This window comes from Corvus cornix, chromosome 1A, assembly GCF_000738735.6.
Source record: "Corvus cornix cornix isolate S_Up_H32 chromosome 1A, ASM73873v5, whole genome shotgun sequence".
Lineage (NCBI taxonomy): Eukaryota > Metazoa > Chordata > Aves > Passeriformes > Corvidae > Corvus > Corvus cornix.
The window spans coordinates 45,498,966-45,515,468 of record NC_047057.1 but is presented as its reverse complement, the minus strand read 5'-3'; the positions used below and the strand labels follow the sequence as shown (position 1 = coordinate 45,515,468).

The 16,503-nt window shown below is 36.5% G+C and overlaps 1 long non-coding RNA gene across 10 annotated transcripts in view; it reads right to left on the bottom strand.

Moving 5' to 3' along the window:
• Positions 1-2,401: 2,401 nt before the first annotated feature.
• LOC104696429 overlaps positions 2,402-16,503 on the bottom strand; it is a 114,529-nt gene continuing 100,427 nt past the window's right edge. For all 10 annotated transcript variants that reach the window (XR_005604576.1, XR_005604585.1, XR_005604582.1 and 7 more), the window contains 3 exons: positions 9,351-9,448; positions 6,121-6,280; positions 2,402-6,028 (listed from right to left, as the gene is read on the bottom strand). This is a non-coding gene — a long non-coding RNA (uncharacterized LOC104696429). The remainder of the gene's footprint in view (positions 6,029-6,120; positions 6,281-9,350; positions 9,449-16,503) is intronic.

Below are 16,503 nucleotides of genomic sequence, written 5' to 3'. Positions count from 1 at the left end.
AATAATGAGAGGAAAGTTTGTAAGGATACGTAACATCTTTGAGTAAATCATGTTGAGCTGGAAAAAGATGGGCACAGTTCTGTCATAGGTGTCTTTTCCCATGGAAAGAAAGCACTAGTTTTATTTTAGCATAACTGCTGTAGAGTAGAAAACCAGAAACCCACTCATCTAATGTTTGCCAGACAGTCAAGTTCTGGGTGATAGCTTATAATTAAAAAGCATGTCTTGGAGAGGAATGAAAAATAACAAATTGTGTGTAATATTTTTTTAAGAAATCAAGAAAAACTAAGAAAATTAGAAGAGACAATAATTTAAAGGGTAGTAAAGCAGCAGGTTGACAAGGCACCATTTAAACTAATCCTAGGAATTCAAATAACACAGAAAAATTTGATCAGAAAAACTTTTTTTTCTCTCTCTCTCTCTCAGTATAAATCTTCCTACCCCCTAACTCCACAGAACAACACAGCTCCTCCAACTTTTGTCTCATAATGCCATACCTGATTTTTTCAAAACCCACCATGGGGTTGTGGATGAACAATGAACTGATGCTGACACGAGCACGACAGTGATACTGCTGGGAGAACAGGTAAGTGCCAGTCTCCAGAAATAGCCTTTCCAATTCTGTATTTGTAAAGAAAGTGCAAACCTCTCTCCTCCTTCCAGTGGCACAGCCCTCCCAACAATTAACAAAGCCTCTCTTATATCCAGATCAAACAGCAATAATTTATTCTCCATGATGCTGCCCTTGAAGACTGCATTAAAGCACTAGCTCCAGCAGAAAACAATGGCTCTTGATTTTATATTTCAAGCCATGGAAAACACATGACACTTGCTTTCAGACACTTCCCCCTTTACAGGTGGCACTCAAGCTGTTTGCATTATCCAAGAAAGACTTAGGAAGTCCTGCTTGGATCTGAGATTATCAAGATGCTGCTTCTCCTGAAAGCTGGTATGTCCACTACCTCAGACAGTATTTTGAAGGTGTAGGTAGAACACTGTCTTGCTCTTGACTAAGGCTGTTAATTTATTAAGAACACATGCAATATGGACATTTACAATTCATTAAACAAAGTGGCAACTTTAACATTTCATCTTTGTGACAAGACCTTGCTTTTTCCTGACAACTGACTACACTTTAAACATACACACTTTTTACTCAGTTTGACACTGACAAGAAAAAATACTCTCTTTGCCATCATGGCAAGGTGTCACTTAAAATCTGATTCTCAAGATCTTACAACACATAATTCAAAGAGGTGTATCTGAAGTAATATTTCAGGATTTATGAGAAAGCATTTTTCTTGCTCAGAAAAAAAAACCCAAACCAAACAGATCAGGTCCACCCTGCAGGCAGAGGGAAAGGAAAATAATTAGGATATGAATAATGAAATTTTTTCAGGAAAGAATAGACTAAAAAAGGTTCTCTGCAACATCTATGGATGAACTGCTACTAGAAAGAAGTATAATCCCAAAGTAACATTCTCTCCTCCACTAACACCTTAAGGTGTGACCACTCCAGGACAGGTCATTGCTCATTAACTCCATGGCTGAACACTTGTGGGCACTTGGAGCTGCTTCTAAGTAGTCAGTGGCGTTAGATCTGCAAACATGCTATGAAGAGAGTTACTGAAGCACATTTAGGTCACTCTAGTGCCTAGTTTCCAAGGAGGAATTCACCTCTGGTGTTATTTCAGAGTACTGTAACTTTTGACTCTCAAAATAATTTGGAGACAAAATGCAGTACTGAAAATATTCTCTACAGGTGGGATTGTAGACTACTTTTCAAAATATAGTCTGCAGCAAAGATGAATTGTATTTACCAACAGAACAGTTTAACTGCAATTCATCATCAAACTAGCAGAAATGGAGAAAAAGAGTACAGACACCCATGTTTAAAGGATTTTGTCTCAGGTCTCTGAAAAGTTATCACCAAAGTAGGTATTGAAAACAGGAAGACAATTTTTATCTTAGCCAAATACGAAGTTGAAAAATAAATGCAGTTTATTCTCTTGGCTATACACCCTGGACACTATTGTAAAAAATTCTGTTAATACATAGGGAGGAAAATAGTTTTAACAGGAGTCTGAAGGTAATGTGTTTTACATGTTTTTATACTTTTTTTTCACATGGCACCATTGGAGCAAACCTGTGTCTACCCTTTTTAAGCCCAAGTAACACTGAAATAATTGCCACACAATGTCTGTCAATTTAATCATGGTTAAATTCTCCATGTGCTGTTTGATTTAAAGAAGAAATTAAAATCTATAATACAATGGAAAATACACATCCTGCCTGATTACTCCTGAGGCTTTTCACCAGAAGATGACTTTAGTTACAATAAAGTCAGTATTTTTAGCAGAGAAAAAATTCACATCTAAGAGAAATAATAAAGGAGTCAAAGTACTAAAAAATCAGTAATGTTTTATTAACATATGCTTCAGAGAAATACTACAACAAAAAGTCATAAATAGTTACATCAGAATAAATAACATTCCCCAAAATATTCCCAGAGGAAACTGGTACACAAAAGCAAAGGAGACGAAGCAGTAAGGCAATATGTGGAATAGCAGCAGTGTAAGGAATTTGTCAGAAATTGTTTTGAGCCCAACCCTGTCAGCCTTCACCTCAGTTCCAGAGAGAAAAAGAACAAGCACTTTCAGAAAGACATGCAGGCAGAGAAAAGAATTCTTTTTTAATCCCTGGATCACCTCTCAGATCTGCTCTTAAATATGGAAATAAAGAACCTGGACCAGTTGCTAACAGGGCAGACCTTGCTTTGTTTCCTTCCTTATTTCCAAGCATTTAGAAGTTCATGGGCTTTTCTTTGTATTCATTTTAGCATGTGTTTATTAGCTATATTAAATTCTTAGCTAAGGGTTTCATATACAGTATTATCTTTGGGAGAAAATGAAAGATGTAGGAACGATTTAAAGACTGAACACTGATGTAAAGATGGATCATCTTGTTACAAACTGATTTCCTCTCATCAAACTATGTGGGTGAAGGATGAAGAAACAAAATGCAAGAACATGGTAGTCAAAGTGATGACATACTGAACCATCTTCCAATCATTCTCAATAACTCTACAACTACAGCATGCTATCCTGATGGCCCCATCTGAGTTGATGATTTTTCACAATGTATTTCATGGCTTCCATCCCTACATGAGACTTTATTACTATCACATAGGAATAAAAAGCCATAAAACACTAGAGTGAATTTATCTTGATCAGATGCAATACTTATTTTCTTCACATGATTTCACCACCATTCCAAAACTAACCAATGATTTCATGCTACATTACTAAACATTTTAAACTACATTTCAATGACAAGAAAGACACTGAAATGGTTACATCACAAATTAACAGAGCTTTAGCCTTTAAACACAGTCCTACCTATGAGAATCAGAAACAATCACAAGACACAACCATTTAATTCACTGATAAAAAGACAGGACACCACAGAAAAATATCACTTCCACATACATCTTTCAAGACATAAGGAAAGACAAGAGACACAAAAGAAACTGGTATAGATAAACGCTATGAAAGCACCACTACCAGCATCTTTTCCCTAATTTTCCTTACTAACTTCCTGGCATGCATTATAAAAAAATCGGACTCCAACACTAAGACACCTTTAAGACATCTGAGCTTAACTGCAGAAACAGAACAAGATTCCCTCCCTATGGCACTGAAACAGCTACTGTCACAGAGCTGCTACCAAATATGACCCTCTCATCCCTAGGACCTTTACCTTCTTGGCTATGATAAATTTACTATAGCTGCAAAGTCCCTATTTCTCCTGATGGAAGACCAAATGAGACAAATTATAAAATACACTTATTTTATAAGCCAGACTATAATTCTGAGGTCCTGGTCTAAACACAGTTATTTATTAGTGTAATTAGTATTCATCTTCTTATTACTACTAATTGGCCAAGTAGAAACACGAGTCTCTAGAGTCATTGAAAAGTCAATACAATAATTTAACTGCCATTTAAAAATAATTTTGCTTGTACACTTGCAAGCAAACTAAGCTGCATCAGAAACATCTCAAGCTAAAAGTCTATGCTTTACCAAAAATATTTTACGTTTTCCCAGCTACGTAAACCCATGGCATGGGACTAGTACTAATTCTGATCTAGTGCTGACACTAGAACTCAAAATTAACTCGAGTTTGATTTATATACTGCTATCTTTTCTTGCCTACCAAATCCTACTTCTTGCATAATATAATGTTGATAGCATAGAAAAGAGCGAGAAATCATTAAATGAAAGGAAGTGCATAAATAAATTCAATTATCATGCATAAAACATGCAAATGACTTAAAGACTGCATATGAAACTCTAGTTTATATTCATTAATCTCAGGTTGCACTTTTGAGGGAGAAAGAGACACTAATCAGATCCAGATTAATGCACTCCCAAACCTTCCTATTTGTTTTTAGGTGAGGGTTAAAATAGATGTATTAAAATAAACACAGCTGCTCACCTCCCCCAACCCTGTTGGTGAAAACTAAGAATTGTATCACAGGCTTGAGATGCTGGGTTTTTCTGAGCTCCTCAGGACTGCCATTTACCCACTATCACTCTCTTTTTTTTTTTTTTTTTTATGGAAGTTTTGTCTGTAAACTAGTCCAAAACCAAGCTAGTGACTTGACAGAGAGAGCAGGATGGGAAGTGTTTGGGCTTGCCTAAATCATCCCCTCCCTCTTCTCCCTTCTATCCTGAATGATGATGCAGATGGACCATTTTAAACGGCGTGCAGACAGTCCCTAAAGGGGCTCCATCCAAAGCTGGCACATTGCTGCTGTGCAGCTTCATTGGGTGGGAAACAGGGATTCACAAGTGGGCTTATGCAGTCCAGCTTTGCTCACCCAGCCAGTAGAAACACAACACACAATAGGGCCAAACACCTTTAACCCATCACCTGCTCCAGGTTTCATTGCCCAGGGATTCCCCCCAGCCTCTGCCCAATTATCTGGCTATGAAAACAGCAGCCCCCAGCCTCCCCTTCCCTCTCCTGCTGGAGCTGGGTGCCAGTCCCTGCCACTTACCCTTGCCTAGGGAGCACCCAGGGAAAAGCCACTGAGGACAAGAACAGTACCCACAACAGCAAACAAAGGGGAAGTGGAATTCCTGGGGCTGATTCTGCCCCAGGAGAAAAGTAAGCACATGGAAGAAAAATGCCCAGAAAGAAAAAAGAATGAAAGGTCCCATTCCCATCTACTGGGAGGGGAAGGTTAAATAAAGCAAACAAAAAAGGTCACCAAACTAATTTCACACTGAAACCAATGAATTTAGATTAGAGGCCCAAAGGGGAAAGGTTAGGATGTTATCAGTGACATAATTTCTCTTCCCTTTTGTTAAAATGATTGGATATTAAACCCCTCCAACACAATGGGACACACTTTCTGCAGGGTGGAGGGAAGAATTCAGAATCTTACATTTCTTCAATTATTTTTTACACATTATCCTCCTGAACTACAGACGTTACACCACATAAGCACAAAAACGCATACATGTAGACTCAAACATATATTCACACATATGGTTTCAGACACAGACTGACAGCTGACAGCTTGATTCAAGAGAGATTTTTATTAGGATTAATTTCTGCATGTTTGCAGAAGCTAAATTAGTTGCAATACATAACAACAAGGTTGAAATCTGTCAACATCCTGAAAAATATTCAGAGAGCTATTTAGTATACACTTATAATATTCATTGCTCCTAAAAGAGAAAATGATCATACAGTAACTAAACCCTAAGTAAGAGCTAAAGATATTCACCTCATGAAGCCATTTCTCAACTAGCCCCTTGGCACTTGCTGAAATTATTCGCAGCATGAGCTCTACTTTTTCATTTTCTGCTGACTCCATGTGGGTAATTTCTCTCCTGTGATTAAAAGTGAGCTTGTCAATTCCTTCAAAGCATTTCCTTAGGTTTGGTTGGACGTGGAGTGGATCCTTTGTCTCAAAAAGGATTCCTAAGAGATCATTGCTGCATCTGGAGAAAAAAACCTGAAAAATGATAAAAAATGAACTTTAGAGGTATTTATATAAACATATTTTACACCAACACCAACAGCAGACAGATGAAATGGACTGTTTACCTTGGAAAGAATAGTCTTTTCTTCGCCAGATAATCATTCAAGGCCTTCCTGAATGTCATCCAAAAGCGATTCTGCCTCCTTCAACTTATCCAGCATCTGGGGCTGCGAGATAACCCTCGTGGCATTGGTCTCCTTCACTGACTCCTTCGTTATTAGCCTCCTGGTGGGTGAGATAGAATACAGTGAATGTAATAACCATACTTCACACAACAGGCTCTCTCTCTCTTTTAAATTGAAAATCCCCTTATTACAAAACAAGGGGTGTTCTTTTTCTTCTACCTTTAAGTAGGACTGCCACATTCATTGCTTTTTACAAAAACGCAGCTGCTTTTTAAGCTACAGATAAATAGAATCTGCTAGGCGGTAATTCTGCTCAGTCTGAATGCATTATTTTCTAAGTCACTTTAGTGAGACACTTTTTATTATGAACTGGAATGAACAGGGAAAGTCCTTTTCTCAACTAATTATGACTATGCTTTGGTCTGTACTATTAACTTACAATGCCAGATTGGTCAGCTTTTTTTTTCCTTCCTTCAATCAGTTCAACAAATTATCATGCTTTTGCTGGAAAATTAGAGAGCTAATTATTAAGACTTTATGGACTAATGATGAAAATATAAATAACATTGAACAACAGTGTATCAATAACAAGAACACAATCCCTTTGATATGCACAATGCAATCTCCTATTTTAACACCACTGATGCATGGACAGGAGTTACTTTGATTCAATCTACAGTATTTTCTTCTCAAACATTTGTTAAACTAGGTATTTCCAAACTGAGGAAAAAACGAAGCTGGAACACCACTATTCATATACCTATCCCTGGAACACTATTATTGTACTCCCAATTTATGAAAACCAGGAAAGACGGAACAGACAGCAAAACTATAAAGACATTAAACCAGAATAACATCAGGACATCTGTTGTTTCCCACGATAAGACATAATGTAGTACGTTTGATTTAAAAGACACTTGTGGTTCATTTGGTTTTATTTAATTAGCTACTTTAAGGAATGGATTAGCTTGCAAAGAAGATTTTGACATTCCACAGTAATACCAAAAACTAGCATATCGTTCTGAGGTGTTGAGGCCTTCAGTGGTCCACAATGACTGGCTATGACAAAGTAAAACATACTCAGCTACATCCCAAGTGGAAAACAACACCATTAGCTTATTGGTTGTCCACACAGACACTCCAAAAAATGAAATGTAAGTATTTACATATCACTACTCAGTTCCTTTTATGTAACGTATACTGTGATAAACGGAATTCAAATAAATAAATGAGTAAGAAAAATCCTTTCTCCTTAAATTAATTTTCAAAACTTTTGAGTTGGAAACCATCAGTATGGTAGAAAAGCCTGTCAGCAGAACAGCTGCGTCTGCCCAGCATTCAGGTTTGCAAATTAGAAAGAATCCTGGAAATAAGAACTTGTTCAGTGAAAGAAAACTCACATCGCCACTATCTCTAAAATCCTACTTGTATTCAAAATAATCCCATTCCCATGTATTTCTGCCTGAAATATTATGGGAGGGTATTTATTGTATATTTTTCAAGCACCTACTGTAAAAACATATATATATATATATATATATATATATATACAGCCAACAACAGTGACATTGCTTTGAGAAGCTAAAACTTGCTACTTCCATGAGGTATTTCTCAGTCTTCCATGAGGTATTTCTCAGTCCTCTGATACTTGGTAAACTATGGACCCTTTTGGATTGCTTGTCTCCGTATCTAGAGACCAACCTGAATGCTGGAGTATCAGGAGAAGCCTAATTCATGTAGACTGAAAAGCAGTTGGTTCTACTAAAAATAACTCTACATGTATTAATGGAGCTTCCAAGATGTGAAAGTAAATGAACACATTGACACAAACACTTATTTAACTTTATTTTAGTACCAAGCTGGGTGTTCATGTACACTCTAATGTGTCCCTTCATATCACCTCTGAAACAAGGACACTATTTAGCATATTGGGAATTCAGGTATGTTATCTTTTGCACTAAACTAATAAAAGAATTTCAAAATGCTTATTCCTGCTTGATTAAAAATGTAACTGGATCTGTCAGTTTAGCAACATTTCTTTTCAGGAAGTGACAGTAAGGTCAATGTGAGAAATCTTACCAATGTGGGGTACTGTTTTTCCTAAATTAATTTCAAAATTTAAGATATCCTCAGTAATTTTGTTGAGAATGTCATTCTTTCAGGCATAAAAGGCCTTCAGATTACTGATTATCCCACTTTCAACATGGCTAGTATCAATGGAGTACAATACATTTTGATTAAAAATGAATCTATTTCATTTCAGCTAAATCAACTAAACACAGTGAAACAGTTAGATTCCACCCTGTGCTCATCCTCTGCTGAGCACTCCCTGAGAGCTTTTCACAGTAGTCAGGGTTATGGTACAAAGTGATTGAGTGACTTGACAAACATTACAGGCCTAGTAGAGGCCCATTTACATACAGGAGCAAGACCTATAAACTCCCAGTTTTGTACTTTATCCATCTGACCATGTTTCCCTACACTTCAGAAGAGAGAATCAAAATGAAGATGAATTCAGAAAAAAAAAAAAAAAGAAAAAAACCCAAACCTCCTATCTTTACCAAACCATTTTGTAGCTACTCCTTTCCCTTGCAAATGTATGTAAGATAGCTATATGTGTCTTCCAGTGTATTACTTCCATGATTAAATGCAAGTGTTTTACATGTGCTTTTAGATATGCATGCATTTTGAATATTCTGGAGGTCATTCAAGAGCAGATCAGATATATACCTAAACACAGACTTAATATTTCAGGGAAGTGACAGCAGTAAAGCCCAGTTTTTATAAACCTAAAAATAATTTAAGAAATATTTTGCTAGAAATGTTCTTTACCTGTTTCCAGTTTTACTTCATGGAATACAATGAGAAACAAGACATGCAGAAATGGTTGTTTGCCTTTGTCACTCAAATCCTAACTTACTGGGAGGCTATGTCTCTATTGTTTCTGAGCTCCTATCATAAAAACTAAATAGAAATCAATTTAAGACAATGAACTTTAAAATTTACTTTCCCCTCAGTATTCTAAAGTGGCACATCTAAGTCGGCAAAGTTTTAAATAATGGAAGTCAGTGAAGCCTAAATCACACACAATAGTGAAAGCTGAGATGCGAGATGGAGATGAAATCTAAAAGCTAATTAAATTCAACAAGAGCCTCTCAAAGGCAACATACCAGCTTAGCCTCCCATGCTAACATTCCGTTTTGAAGGGTGCAGTAAATGGAGGGCCTTTCATGGCTGCAGATTTCACAATATGATCCACCAGCTAAACCTGAGAGGGGAGAGAAAAAAAAGATTAGATGCATGGATTACTGTACTGAATAGATGCCAAGGCCAAGATAAAAAGAATAGATAAGTTAGGGCTTCTGAGGAGCTAAATTTGAAGCCAACCGGCAAAACGGATTGAACTTTATTACCTCAAGTCACTGAGAAATTCCCTAGACAGTTGGATGTAATTTGAAAAGGTCAGAAAAAAAATTTCCTTCACAGTTATTATTGCTTCATGCTTTAAGGGTGTGCGATTGTGAGATGCCAGCTCTAATCATTTTTATTGACTTGCTCTAGAGAGACAGACAGATGCGGAAGGAGTCACGACAGACAGATAAGTCATACCCTACCTTTGTTTCCAGTTTTAAAACATATCACACACTATTAGGTATGTTTTAATGCTAATCATTTCATTTTATCCTTTGTCATATCTGAGAAGAATTTCCTTGTTTCTCTAAGACAGCACAGAAGGGGGAAGGGAGGGAAACTCTGCATAACATTGGAAACCTGCTACAATTTTTCGTATTTGATCTGAGCATTTATTGAATTCCATGTGAATCTGAAATACATAACTGAAATTCAGTAAGCGTAATAGGATTTTCTAGACATTTTTAGGTATGCTCAGTTGATTTTTTTTTCACCTAAAGGGGAACAGATCTTACTGAATAGGTTATAGGAATGACCTTCAGCATACTGACAGTACAAGCTTTATTACCAGTGTGGCTGTCTTGGGAAAAAAAACAACATACAAAAAACCTCATGAAGAAACAGAAAACAAACCAACCCCAATTAAAGGCATTTAATTCTCTGACTTAGCATTCACAGATGCTTGTAATCAAATAAGAACATTTGCTAACATTACACTCGCAGTCAATTTTTTTGTCATGCAATTAAAATCAAAAGAGATTTAAGAACACAAAAGAAGAATTATGCAACCCAACCCCTGGAAAATTTTAATTAACATTAGATTTTCTTTTGCTCTTTCTTTCATTCATAATACAAGCATATGCATTCCATGTATCCTGACCCTGAATGCACTGCAGAGGTAATTTTAATGGCCATTAAAGTACAGCTCTGTGAGTTTCTCTACTGTATTTTGTTTATGCACCCCTCCTGTAAGCTGACTAAACCTGTTTCTACTTGGATAAGAAAGCCATCTCCATATGGTCATACTCCCTCCCTTCAAGCCCTGTACATCAGAGGGTAACATAAAATTGTAGCAGAAGAGTTGCATATATATATTCACTCCTCCAGAACTTTATACCTCTGAAAGGAAGTCAGAAACAAACTGCTTAGCTGCAGCAAAGAACAAAAAGCACCAGGAATTGTTCCACTAATGGCAGCTGGTACTTTCAACTGAAATTGACTCTTTCCGACAGAGAAGATGCATGGATGATTTAAATGTGACACTTTCTTCTACAATTTAGGAAGCCGTTGAAAGAAGAGAAGTGCACCTATATTTATGGAAAAGGGGCTTGGGAGAGGTAGTCACTTACTAGATTTGCAACAATTGATTTAGACTCTACTACTCTTACGTTTTTAATCAGATTCCCACTGTCACCTTCAAGATGATGCTGAAACTAAAACAGGAATTTAGTTTTCTAAGATCACAGATGTGTAACTATAGAGGAACCCTCCAGCTTCTGTGGCAACATGACTACATTGTGATTTTCATTCCCATTTTTTCCCAACAGAAGGAGTGACAGAGAAATTAAGTTCTGGCGTCCTCCTGACCTAAGCTCAAAGACAAACTCACGTACCCTGTCAATCTTTTTGCCCAAAAAAAACCCCTTATTTTTCATGAAAAAATATTTGCTCAAGACACAAACATTTAACGTCGGAACTCAGTTTTCCTAAAATACTCCCACATCAACATATTTTGATGCCATTTTCAACACAATAACATCATTCCATGTTTACAAGACCCCCACTACCTTTGCTACCGTTCCTTTTTTTTCCCTGTCTCCTCAAGGGCAGCACATGCTAGCAGACAAGTAACTTAAACTCTAATTCATTGTACCACATGTAGAAGGGGTAGATCTTTAAAATGTTCCATAACACGTGTGAGAAGCTGATCCTATCTAATCCTCACAAACAGGTGACAACACTCTCCACCTTTTTATAGCACTTTTTACGATACTGTTTGCCTCCCATGTGATTATTAGCCATGATGATGGTAAAATTGCACAAAATTCAAAGTATTGCTAACATGAACTGTAACAATAGGTTTAGTTAACCACTGAAACAGTTTGCTCAGAAAGGTGAGAAATTTTCAGTTACTTCTAATCAGTATTTCAATTTAAACAATATTCTCACAGTTTAACCGTGAGTTGTTTGGTTAGGTGCAGGAATCACACTTCTCTCCAGCCTTTTAGGTCTAAAGCATTGTGATCCAATTGGAATGCCAGTTGGTGTAACAGGATCACACCAGTAGGATGTCTTATATTCTGTCCTTCTGTGTGTGACCAGGAGACTGCAACATTCATATATTCAATTTGAAAATGAAGACCTCGCAATTCTGTGTCCCAACAATGAAAGAAATTGTAGGTGCCTTTGTCTTGTGAACACTAGATTACTGAAATCCATTCAGCATGTGATGTTAGCCAATTCAAAAAACATGAATCCAAACAGTATTTTTTTTCTACTGGAAGCCCATAGCCATAAGAGCTACAAGACAGGTACTCCCTGCAAGGTCTTTCACTTGAATGAATTGTCCCCTTAATTTCTGATACAAAGCCCCGCCTCCCCAAACAGCTGATAACAAAGGAAAATACCTTTTGTCTGTCCTGACTCCAGCCAGAGTCCCCACAGGACTAGAGGGAGGGCTGCATTGTCATGTTTGTTTTACCAAGACTAGATGTTGCCCATGTATTCTCCAATTTTGTTCTGACCAGCAGACATGCCTAGGCTGTATCCCTAAGAGGAAAAAATCCAATCGAACAAAAAAACCCACAAAAACTAAAACGACAAAAAGCTGGCTTGAGAGCATGCCCCAGACACAATCCGAGTTTTAGATGAGCTCCAGCATCGCTTCAATCTACAGAAGACCATGTTGCTCACATACACAGTTCACACAAAAGAATTAGGTAACTATTTTACGGATGAGGGAGAAATGCTTGCGAGATGGATATGAGTATCATTATTAACTCCAAAAAGCAGTGTTAGGTGGTGGCTACCAGTTTTAGTACTTCCATGTGCTCCAACAGGTGCACATTCTTTATGAATGTGCACCTGCTACTGGAAAAGGCTGGTGAGCTTCTTTGTTTGTGTTCTTTTTGGTTATGCCTTTGTTTTTATTAAGCTCAATATAAAAAGTTTCTCAATGAAGACATAGAAAACATTGCAGTATCTTACACCATACTGGGGCAGCTAAACCTGTTTTGATTCTTCAGAATAGGTCCCAAATATTGATGGTCCTAAAGGTTTTTTTCCAACTTAATGACTCTGATTCTTTGTCAGTTAATCACTTAGTAAACATTTGCTTTTTCTTAAAAGCTGCTCTGTGATGTGTGTAATTTGAACCTGTCATTTTTTGCTATACAGAAGAAATACAGCACTCTCAAAAAAGGCTGCAATACACTTAACTAGATGTAATGTTTATGTCTTGAATGGCAACTCATTCTTAAAATAAATTAGACCTTCTTAAAGACATAGAGAAAAACCCCCCACTTTTGGATTTACTATGAATAATAGTATATTTTGCCAAATTCTCTCATGTGAACGCTGATTCAGCTCCCAGCTCTAATATCATCACACTTAACATGCAACAAATTAGGTTTGAGAACAATGAAATGCAATTAAAATACTGTATGTACCGCAGCAGAAAGAGATAATATTTTATGTATGTTTAGTGGGAAGAAAGAAAAAGAAAATCCTTTCTTGTTATTAAAGTTATAATGAAGGGGTCTCAAAAAATATACACAGGTACAGGAGGAATTTATAACTGATTTTTCCTCTCAGCATTTCAACTAGCAATTCAGTGTTGGTTGATCACATGGAGAATGAGAATCTAAACATTTGAATAATCAACAGTTGCTATCACTTGAATTCTTCCATCTTTCTAAGATGAAAAGTGAATATATATTTCCAATCAGCAGCTGTTTTAAAAGAATTCTCTGAAACAAAGTCCTTAATGATTTGGGCATTGCACATTGAACTTTAAGCCTTTCATCATTTTTCTGGAGTAAAATTTAAATCAACAGTCAGAAAGCATCTTTCTTCAGTGTATTGTTGAATCCTCTCCAAGTTGTACTTACTATAAATGACTATTTAATAAAACAATGTCAAATTTTGAACATTTTTTTCTTGTTATTAGAACAGGTTTTGGAACCCAGAATAGAATAAGTGAGCGAACTGCCTGGCTGTCCTACAAAAGTATAATGGAGATGCAGCCAAGGTTCTCCTCACGCTGTTTATATATGGTCAAGCAAATTAGAGTACATATAATGCAACACAGACATCACAGGTTCCTTTTTCAAATTTTGTATTCCTAATAGATGAAAGTCCTTTTTTAGGCCTCAGATTTCGCTCTCAGTAAAGTCTCTGTGGATTCTACTCCAAAAATTTAATTCTAAAATAATTTAAACCTAGTGGCTGTGGTAAGAAAACCTCTTTTTAAGGCCAGACTTTTTTAACATCTACCATGAATTTAGGCATTCAATCATTTCTTTAACAGAGTTTTGGAGGACTGCTTTTGGCTTTACACCCTGACAGAGCCCTGACCCATCTCCAGCCACATGAAAGCTAGAAAGGAGTAACATGCACTTCCTTTTGGCTGAATTCCCTTTCTTGTCAAGTGAAACCAACCTTTCAATTACATAATATGTACATATAAGTAGGTATACATCTATAAATACATAATATATTACAATAAAGCCATTAGTGAATGGTCAGGACCAAGAAGTCATTTTACTTTGTACTGTACAAGCTAGAGTGGATGCACCTGTTGCCTTGAAAGTCATCCTTTGAGTTAAAAACTACAGTGTTTTGATTATTTTGTAGCTGTCCACTGCAGCCTTCAAACATTTTAGTATTTTTTCACTTACAACATATTTGTCTTTGACAAACAACCACAACAGTTAAAGTGGTACTATTCGTATTTATGCCTCTCTTCTATGTCATGCTATTTATAAGTTGTTTTGTTGGTTTTTTTTTTTCCCTTTATTTGTACCAAAATTGTACCTGGAGCCCTCAGCTCCTTCTAGCACAGACTACAACCCAACACATTCTTCCCTTTCCTCCCTCAAAGGCCTTATAGCTGAATTTGGAAATGAAAGAGAAACAAAGTGACTTGCCTAAAATCTTTCTTTTATCTCTCCCTCACACATCCATGAATTTACAGGGTTGGATTTTTTCTGAAGAGATGGAAGAGACCTCATAGAGAAATATGTTGAACAAGTGAGGAATCAAAGTTCATACTGCAATGAGGAAATGAGGAAAGAGTTGATATTGTGCATAACATTTTGGAGCATGCTGACATTGTTGAAGGCAGACGCGAATTGTATAGGTGCAAAAGAAAAAGGATAATCAAAGTAAAAAGATTTAAAAGTTACACAATCCTAAAAAAACAAAAAAAGGGCTAGGTAAAATAATGTGAAGATTTGATTTTACACATCTGAGAGCTCATGTGCTTGGAAAGAAGTATTTTGTTGCACTGGGAATTTGGCCGAGTTTTCTTCCTTCTTTCCAATAGTACAATTTCCATTCTTACATCCAGAGAGAATATTAACATAAAAATAGTCTCTGATTTAAACAGTCTAATACTGCTCTGGAGACTAATAAGCATACAGATAATTTTCACCTAAGAGAAAAAGAACTTTGTAGGCTGTTTGGAAAAAGACACCAGCAATTGTTGGAAAATGCTCCAAATGCCCCAAAAATGATCAACCAAAGTGGAATTGTCAAGAAAAAGATGAGAGAGATGGTGAGAGTTTTGATAAATTTTCTGTGTGATCTTTACAGTCATTTTGACAGGCTATGCATTTGTACGTGCACACACGTGAGTACGCCAAGATGGAAACACGCTTTATTGTGCAAACAGCTTCCAGACAGGCCTTTTCACTACTCTAAATGTACTTCAGCATATTTTTATCTGGTCTTGCAATTTTCTTTCTGAGAACCCTATAGGCTTGGAAAAGCCATTACTCAAAAATACCATGTTTTATAGTCAATATTCACCCAAATGAAATGCTCTATGTTTATGGCAACATAAAAATGCCACACACATATTGGTTCATAACCACCACGCAAGCATCATTCAGTGCATACATACACACGCAGGAAAGAATTAAACTAAATTCAAATACTCATAATGTTTGTTCTACTTCTCAGTTTGCACAGCTGACAATTGAAACATGAAATGGTTCATTAATAGACATTCTAACATAAGAAAACTTACTATCTTACTCTGAGGCTTTATTCATTGCATGGCAGTTCTGTCTGAAACAGGAACTGGCCCAAAGTATGAACCTCATAGGTTCACACACATGCACACTCACACAAACACACATGCAATATCTACCAGAAGAAAGGGTTGCAGCATCATTGTCATCAATGATGAGGAATGTAGATGGAGGAAACACATTAATAAATGAGGGACTGTTGAGGAGAGGTAATAAGAACAAAACTATGCGAGGTTTAAAAGAAGACAAGAACTCTCTATTTAATGTTATTGACAAAGAACCTAATAGAGTTACCTAAGAAAGGAGTTTATTCACATAGCTTGAGTCTTCCTTTCTGAGCACAGACATGGAAAACCACACACCAAGCAGAGTATCTCCAATGTGGCAGAAAAGACAGCACTGACCTACTCCACTTTCCTTCTCTTACTATCTTCTGTAGTTTTAGATAGTTGAAAGTAATTTTAGATTAAAAGCAGATTGTTTCTAACTAGTGTAAAGAAATACAACAGGAACAATTTAGTCGGTAATGAAGATTAGAGAAAAATTTGGGAAATTTAATTTAAAAGTAGAATTAACAAAGACCAGTGATATAAAAAATAAATTTTTAGTTACCAGCCTTGATTTGATGGAAGTTTTCAGAAAACATAGAGTTACTATA